Source organism: Aptenodytes forsteri, unplaced genomic scaffold, assembly GCF_000699145.1.
Source record: "Aptenodytes forsteri isolate BGI_AS27 unplaced genomic scaffold, ASM69914v1 Scaffold398, whole genome shotgun sequence".
Lineage (NCBI taxonomy): Eukaryota > Metazoa > Chordata > Aves > Sphenisciformes > Spheniscidae > Aptenodytes > Aptenodytes forsteri.
In genome coordinates this window covers 1,033,421-1,042,418 of record NW_008794545.1, presented here as the reverse complement: position 1 = coordinate 1,042,418, position 8,998 = coordinate 1,033,421, and the positions used below count along the sequence as shown (strand labels likewise).

The following is an 8,998-nucleotide window of genomic DNA, read 5'->3' as shown; positions in this document are numbered from 1 at the left end:
GGAAGAAAATGGGCCCTTGACTCCAGAGGACAGCTTTAGGGAAGGTCTGGGGAGGGTGGTTTTAATTATTATTTTTGCTGGTGAAAGATGACAGCATCCACACTGATCAGCCGAGTTGCTGAAAGGGGTAAAAAAAAAAAAAAGACTGCAGCAGATTTTGGGTGGTAGCAGATGAGCCACTTAAAATGGGGCACATGATCCCCTTCCCCCTCCCCCTTCCCAGCACGTCTCCATCTAGGATCTGGCTTGATATTTCTCCAGGAGCCTCGCTGCACACCATCAAGGCAGAGGGAAACAGACATTTCACCAGCACATGCATTTCCAATATATAAAACCCCTGCTATCCATTTATAAACCGAGCCTCGTTTTACCCAATTGAATACATCCAGGCATTCATTCTGCACCCAGCCGAGAAAAGGGCATTTACCTCTTTGCTAGGTGGCTATTAATATGCAGTAAAATTATAGCTGTACAACGCCAAATGTAATTGCCATAGATGATTTAGAGCAGATCCAGCAATTCAGCTGCTGGAAATGCATGTTCTGTGAATAACCATGCATCTGGTACAATGCCCTCTACTACAATAACCTGAAAGGAGACAGAAGTGTCTGGTACTAGCTGCAATTAGTAATCCTACAGATGAAAAATAAACAGTCAATGAGTACAAAGCAGCAAGGTCCTGTGAAATATAGTGATCATTTCTGTCTACAGCGATACAAATAACCCAACTCCCACAGACAGACAATTCTTATTTAAAATATACAGTTAAAAATGCACTTCTTTCATTATGTACTTTCAGAAAGTCCTTGTTACAAAAGACAGTTTGCCACAATTAACACATGTAGAAGAACTCGTGTACCAGTCAAACACAGACAAATATACAGAAGGCTGGGAGGGAAACATTTGCTTTAGTAGGTATTATCCTGGCACCCCTGGAATCCCGCTTTCCCCTCAGAAGCGAACACCTGCTTTTACCAGGGACCGCTGACTGGAATCGGGCTGGAAGAATACGGTGAGCAATGAACCACAACAGGGTGTGCATTAGCAGGCTCCTGGTGCACGCCTCAAGTGATCAGAGGCATTCAGCCAGGCACACCAAAACCTGTTCTGCTAATGCACCTCCTGATGTGGCTTACTCCTAGAATGGTTGCATGTGGCTCCCTCTACTTTTAATGTCATTGCTTAACATTTCCCCACACTGTGTGCTACAAGTTGCATCTGAAAGCAAAAAGACTGGCAGAAAGGCTGTAAATGGCACTTACACTGAAGTGTGCTACAGCTGGCGACAGGGGAAGGACCAGTTCTTTGCTTTTGAAGTGTTTCTTTCAGCCATCCGAAGTTCATTTTCCAAAATGGCTATCAAAACTATTGTGAACATGCACTGAAAAGCCACGGACCTCACCTGGCTGCTGCACATCCTCCCCTCCCTCCCAGGCAGGCTACCCAGCTAAGGGGGAGAAGGAAGGCTGCATCGGGACTTTAAAGCAGTACTCACTCATGCCTTCACTAGAGAGCTTGTAACTCATCTGCATGAGTAGGAAAGTGGGTGAGGGGAGTGAATGTTTCAAAATCTTACCCCAGTCACCAGACACAATGAACATGTAAAACAGCCACACGTCCACAGCTTGTCTCCCACCGTTGGGATACTGGAGTGTCTTCAGAGTGGGAAGCCTTGAAGCTATATGTGAGATCTGTAAGTAGATAAAAAATCATCCAAGCTGTAGTCCTGGTGGTTCACTCCACCCTCTCCCTGTGTGGCCGGATGTGCTTGGGGCAAGTTACCAAATGCTGAAAGATGCCAGCTACAGCAACAACAAAGGAAATACTCAGAAAAAAATCCCAGTATCACCCCAGTATCATGCAAGCTAGTATTTCAGCTCAGAATGGTGAGCAGCATCAAGCATAACATGTGCAAAGAGGTGAAATTGCCTCCCTTCGTTGAGAAGTCACCTCAGACCATCTTGATCAGATATGAGTCTAACGGAATATGCATCCCACATCCCCTCTTCAGGACTTTGCAGAAAGAAAAATCACAATCATTGCACAATCACAATATCTAAGAGGTGGGGAACCATGGCAATGGTTTCCTGCTGCCTGTGCTGATTTGTAAACATGCACAGGGATAACTGTCCATTTAAGCCTCATGGAAGTCAGCAGAAGCTGTGTGTTTAACCAGAGGCAGAATCCGATAAACTCTTAGACTTCTGACTCCTTTTCCTGTCTGTTGTGTAGCCAGACTTCGGGGGTAATCGAGGAAAAAAAAAAAAAGACACAAGACCTACTTCTCCAAGTACTTTCTTGAATAAAGCTTTTAATTAACCCCCAGCGCATGCTTTCTAGGACTCTGGTCTTGCAAAGTGCCTTTGTGCAATAGGACCACCCTACAGCAGTGAAGCACACGTGCGCTATACGTACACAAAATTCCAATAGGCAACACCAAACTCTTCAGCTCAAGGTATTTTTGAAGCATGACAACAGATTATATTACTTGTTCACTGCAAGCACACTTTCTAACTATGTTATCTCAATTTCACTTAGAAATCAAGAAAACCTGACTGGGCTCTCAAAAACCGACATCAGATTGGAAGTATGTGAAGTCGGACAAACATACAGAGCTTCATGCAGTTCTGCAGTTACAGGAGATTCCTGTAATAGAAGGCATGCAGTGTTACTTAATAGATTAGTAAAAGCTTGCATGACTGGTTGCACATTTCTTCTGCCTCTAGTCATTTTTCAGTGAAACAGAGCTAGCATATAAAGTCTATTGTGTTTTGGAGTTATGGAATGATTCAGATTGAGCCACAACAGCATGATAAGCTGTTTATGTATTTTATCATAATCTTCTGTAAAAGAGATCAGTCTTAGGGGTTTTTTTTATTTTTAAACTTTTTTCCATTTTTATGTCCTACGTGTTACAAACAAATTAATCATGCATAATTTGCAGATGGACTTAAAAATACTGCACTTCTCTTTAAAATGGCACTTTACAATATGTAAATATAGCCAAATTGCTCTAGTTTCAAACAGTTCTCAGGAAGAGATGAAATATTTATTCCAGCTACAACATCATAAGTAATGGAAAATTAACCAAGAAATTTGCATACAGCTTGTACTGGTAGCTCAGATTTGATTAAAAAAATGAAGCTTTATGCTATTCCTGCTGAAGTCAGTGAGAATTTTGCAATGGACTTCATTAGGATTAAGACCAGGTACCTAAATCTAAGACTCTCTCTTTGGAGGAAGATCAATGAACAACCCTTTAAAAATATAATCTATTGCTAGAGGGGCTGAGGAAGGGGTTTTTTTCCCCACTAAAAGCAAAGCATCATTTCTTTGCATTTGACATTTCAAATCCCCTCTTAGTTTCTTTTAGAAATCCCAAAGTGTTCGTTGTGCTGTATCTGTGTATCTTGAAAAGGATATTCCAGTGTGGTGTTCCTCACCCCACAAAAAAAAAAAGTCATCTGATCCCCCCTAAGACCAGAAACTGCAGTTCCTGCTCAGCTGTGACTCTCAAAAGAAAATGAGCAGGAATTTGAACTCTAGCTTTGACAGCTGGCACTGGTGCAAATGGTCTCTCCTGTTGTAGCCTTTTCCTTAATTTATGTTTATAGGCAGGAGGACCAGGGGACTTTCAGGTCACAGCGTTGGAGGGACAGTGGACTGTTCCATGGGCTAAAGGGTGGCTGGCAACTCAAAAAGGATGATCCAAAGTAAGCCAAAGGCCGCATAGAGGGCTCACCCCAGCACCCTTCTGACTCAGTCATATTGCAGGCAACGTTCAAAGAGCTATGACAGGTTGAGAAATTCAGGCAGCAGGCAGCTCTCAGCTGCTCTGGACAGAAGCACATCTCTGATGTAGGAACTTAGCACTGCGGTATTTTTTTTATAATATATGTGTGGCATGCACATTAGGGCAAAGAGACAAAACACGCAGTGGTGAGTAAGAGAAAGAGCAGTAAGAAAAGAGAGTCAGCAAGAACGTTGTGAGCTGTGGTGGTAGGATGGGCCGGAGAGAAAATGGTGAGAAAATGAAGAGGGAGAGTCCCAGGCAGGGAATGCAATGAGTTGGTTATCTTGAGATCTGTGATTCATTGTGGGGAATGTGCACTACCTACACATATTAGAGTACTGTAGGGAAGAAATCAGGCCGAGGAAATTCCGAACTCTTTCAACAGAATTTATGAGCTTTAATAATCTAACGGCTCAGGGTCGCCTAAGAGCCCAGGAACTGCTTGGCTTACAAGTATGAGTGGCTCTAAGGAGACAGATGACAAACACAGCATCTGCAGGAGGGTAGTTACAGTCCTCGGCATAGGAGCCGTAAGAATCACAAACAACTTCACTAGCACAAAGCAGTTTCCCATCAACATCTCACCAAGAAAAGCCTTTATTGCAGCCCTTTGTCTAAAGCAAAGTATAAAAGCATAGCTTTCCTCCCAGCACACCTAGAGAGCAGACAAGTTTTGATGGCAATTTTCAGCTACCACAATAAGATGTGGGTAGTATAGGCTTTCAAAAGTACATGGTGCCTCTTGCTCTGGTAAAACATCACTAGACCTATATCTGTCCTTAAGGTATCCTGGCAGAAGGGAAGCCGGGGGACTAGTCCACTTCTTGGGTGAGCAAGTGGATCTAAGAAATGACAGAGAGGGGAAAAAAAAAGAATAAGCTCGAGAGGAATCCCCATTTACCTTCTAGAAATCCTGCCATAGCAGTATTAAGAATAGCAGTAAACCACTGTTATGGAGTTGTAGGCTTGGTTTAACACTCAAAAGCAACACCAGTATATTTTAGAGACGACTATCATTCCAGCTGTAAGTAGACAGAGAACAATCATACAGACTGTGAGGTATGTCAATTCAGCTATTTATTTCATGTAATGACGAGTCTGGGTCTTGGTTACGTTCAGCACATCTCTCTTCTGTGTTTCAGTCAGGGCACATGGATGCAACTCACTGCATTGCCTGTTAAATAAGCAGTGCCATTGTGTAGATCAGATACCATATGAAAACTTAGAGACTGAAGTTGGCAAATGATTTGGAGGTGAAGAAAAGAAGACTTGCCAATCAGCCCCTGTAACCCAGAGTACTCACCAACTGCCAATTTCTCCCTTTGAAATTCCCCTGAGCATGTTGCCCTTAATTTTTGCTTCTAGAAACATCTAGTCTTCTCTAAAATGCATGTTTGGAACATAACAGATTAAGAGAAGGCTCCCATTGACATCAGGCCCAGATCTACCTTGCAGGTATTTTTCACAAATAACTTGATACCATATTAGTATGTCGGTATTCTTCAACCAGATACCATTTTTCAGTTTTTCTTTAAATTTTTTTAAGAATAATGTTTAACTTCTCCCATCAGACTCTCTAGAAGGGATCCTGGCCACAACATCTGTGTAAGTTGGATGAGTTGCTTTCCAGCAGCCCACCCTACCTCACTGCAGTATGCTCTGAGGCTGACACTGGCCAGGAAGCCACAGCACTGGCCTCCAATGAGCAGAACACAGACACGTTAACCCTGAGACTTCAAGATTTCCTGCTGCCCCCAATGCCTAAATGTTGACTTGCGTTTGAACTATAATATAAAGGAAGCCAATGGGGACCTCCCAGAGAGAGTGGCACTGGCCTGGACTTCTGTACAGCTGCTCCCACCTCAGACCTCCTGTGGATGCAACTGCAAGGCTGTGTTGGTAACTCAGGACCATAAACATGAAGTGACGGGGTTCAGTACATCACTATAAATAGGCTCAGAAATTATTGCTCTTTCAGGATCCCCAATCCAAAGTCTATTTGTAGAAGGTTGGGTTTTATCTTTGCTAAGGTGACTCCCACTCAAATTAATAGAGATTATTGTCTGAATCTAAACAGGGTAAAAACAGTATAATGGCTTCAGGATGTGGCCACCAGTACTGTGGATAGTCACATCTTAAACACTGTTGTACTGGGAGTAATTAAAACAGAAGTCTACAAAAAATATGTCTTACCTAAACAGGGATGAACATGCCAGATCACAGACTAATTCTCAAAATCTGTAATCTATACACAAATTGGTGTATAAAGGTTGGAATTGCACTAAAGGTAAAGAAAAGAAAGGCTAGTTCTTATTCTATTAAATTGTGACCATCTGTGCTTATCCCCCTCAACCCCCAGCTTTATTAACCTGTTCAGTTAGAGAAGCGGCAAACAACAAATGTTGGTCATGAACGCTGCTCAAGGGGAGATGAGGAGACCCTGCACAACAGAGGGTGTTAAGAGCATGACATAATTTGCTGGCAGATCAGTTCCCCTCACAGTCTATGTGAGATGAAGTAGTTGCCCCCTTTAAGGCCACATCGTGCTTTATGTGCAAAACAGTGTGCAGATGTGCCAAAAAACAGGAGCAACCTGAAAAAAACCAAACCAAAACAAAAACTACAACCTGTGCTAAATCATGCTTTCCAAAACCAGCCCTTTGCAAACTACTGGAGGCAATATATCTGACAGCCTCTTTTTACAGCTTATGTATCATCACGTTAGTTTTGTTTACGCTCAGTAACAATGACCAGAAAAGGCACAGACGGAACCATAATTTAGCATAGTCACTGTGAGTCTACTTTAGACTGTCCCACCCAAAAACCCCAACAGTAGCAGCAGTCCTATAGTAAGCAGAGAATAATTCCTGCTGTGTGTCATTTGAAAACCCTCTCAAGTTCTGTCAGTGGTGATAAAACTAGCAAAAATGTGGCTTTTGTCATGCGACGGGGGAGTCTTAGAGGTTTTTCAAGGAGCTATGGGTTAAAATCCTACTGAGGTAATCATTTGATAAGGCATGGGGATTGCTGTGTTGCACTGGTCCAATGGGCTCTTTATTCCCCTGTCTGACTGCCATTACAACCTTAGCACGTGTCCTGTACCTGTGAGCGGAGCATGCTGCTTTCCAGCACACCCTCACCTCTCCAGTTTCACTCACTTGGGACCACTGTTCATTTCCTAAGACTCTTAGCAGAATATGAGTTTGATTTGCAGTGTTTCACTTGAACACTTTGGAATCAACTCTAGTGTTGGCTAGTAGGCTGCAAAAAAGAGACTGTAAAGAATGAATGAATGCTTATGTAAAAATTAGGTCCATTCGACATGAAGTGATGGGGGCAGTATGAAACCCCATAACGCTGTACTTCACGGACAGAACACAAAGACAGATACTTAAGCTTCCAGCACTTTGAGGTCTTGGACCTTTCAGGTCTTAGAGTCTTAAGCATAGTTATTTCTCAGTCACTGCCCTTAAAATAATACAGTTCCCCCAAATTTTCTCCAGCTGCCTTCTTTTTGTTTTGCCTTGCCTTATCCACTAGACATATTTAAATTTTCCTTTGTTTGGAATCTACATTTTTTCACACCCGAAAATTATAGCCTTTGCAATGCGCAATACTGTAGAAAGTCCCTTCATTGAAAGAGCAGAACATGGTACAATTTTAGCATCATATAATTTCCCGCATAATTGTTAAATAATTTTCTTCCTTTTCTCCCTCCCCCTCTCTTCTTCTTTTTTTTTTTTTTAAAAAGGAAAGAAAGATTCAAAGTGCATATCCGGAGAGAGAGAGAGACAGAAAACTTAACAGTCTTGTAATACCGTGCTACACCACACCTCACCTTTATTGCAACAACGATCTTGCATCAATGACAAGACTTTCCCTGTCTATTGCTTCGGTCACTCAGCATTGGACTCTGTACTCTGCAAGGCACTATTGGTTCACAAATGCAAACCTCCTTGTGTGTTTGTGACATTGTATTCCCAAATATCACATCACAAAAATATTAAAATAAAACTGTTCATAACATTTTCCTGTGCACCATCTGGGCCTTGCAAGAAAGCTGACATTATCTGTCAAACTAAAGATAACCACATTTTCTCTCTTTTGTATCGTTAATGTTTGTCATCGCAAATTTCACTTTAATGCTCCAATTACATTATGACATTCTTACAAACTGAATGGCACTAATGACTTTCATTATTATTTACACACTTCCTTAATTATAAGGCTCTCCCTCTCATTCACAACATGTTCTCCCTCATAACACTCGCTCTGATATAAAGCTAATGAATTTTAAACTTTCTATTACATAAAAGCTCATGATTAATTACCCAGCTTCCCAATCTCTTTATGATACACAATACAGGGCTCTCCTGCAGTGATGCAGCAAAGGGGGAGAAGTATGGAACTTTTATTCCCTCCTCAGTGAAAGCAGATAGAGAGATAAATAGAGTATCTTTCTCTTTAAAGCAGCATATGCAAATTTAATTGAAAACAAATATACATCAAACCATTCCTCAGGAGAAATCTAAATCTCTCTATTTTAGCAGCATGTAGTAAACAGGATAATAATGCCTATTATTATAATCTTAAATTTTTCATGACAACAATTTTTAATCTAGTTCAAGCAAATGAGACAGTAGGACTAAAAACACATGGCTTTTACATAAGACATCTTAGTGTTGTATGCTGTATCACCAAGATCAACTATTTATGTGGTTTTAATTATTCAAAATACCGGACTCCTCCACTGAGAAAAAAAGACAAGACAAAAAAGCCCAAGGTTGCACCACACCAGATGAAGGGCAGTCATGACAAATACAAATTACTGCACTTCAGACTGACAAAGGTAATACAATAAACCTAGAAGACTTTGAAAGACATTGTGGGGGCAATGAACAGCCTAGCAATGAAATTCAGAGCTCAGTATTTAAGCACTCATACAGGCTGCAATCTGCACAAGCTGTACATGTCTCAATGCCTGTGCTGCCAACAGAAATTGGGTTCTTGCAGCCAAATGTAAATTTACTGACAGCCACGGGAAAAAAAATGGGTTAATTAAAAAGTATGGCTACTCTTACCCCATTTGCTGACTAGTAAACTTGACCTTAAGATTATGGGGAACCTGAACATATAAAAAATTTATTTCCTGCCATTTCAAGGGAAGTTCCCTTTTACGCCTCTCCCCTGTTAGTAAAGCAGGAG

The 8,998-nt window shown here is 41.5% G+C and overlaps 1 protein-coding gene across 20 annotated transcripts in view; it reads right to left on the bottom strand.

Moving 5' to 3' along the window:
* ARPP21 (cAMP regulated phosphoprotein 21) overlaps positions 1-8,998 on the bottom strand; it is a 204,553-nt gene that overhangs the window by 143,264 nt on the left and 52,291 nt on the right. For 19 of the 20 annotated variants that reach the window (XM_019470231.1, XM_019470242.1, XM_019470235.1 and 16 more), the window contains exon 2: positions 1,577-1,691. The exons of the other annotated variant lie outside the window; for it this stretch is intronic. The gene's annotated coding sequence lies outside the window, so the exon portion shown is untranslated. The remainder of the gene's footprint in view (positions 1-1,576; positions 1,692-8,998) is intronic. 20 annotated transcript variants of the gene reach the window in all.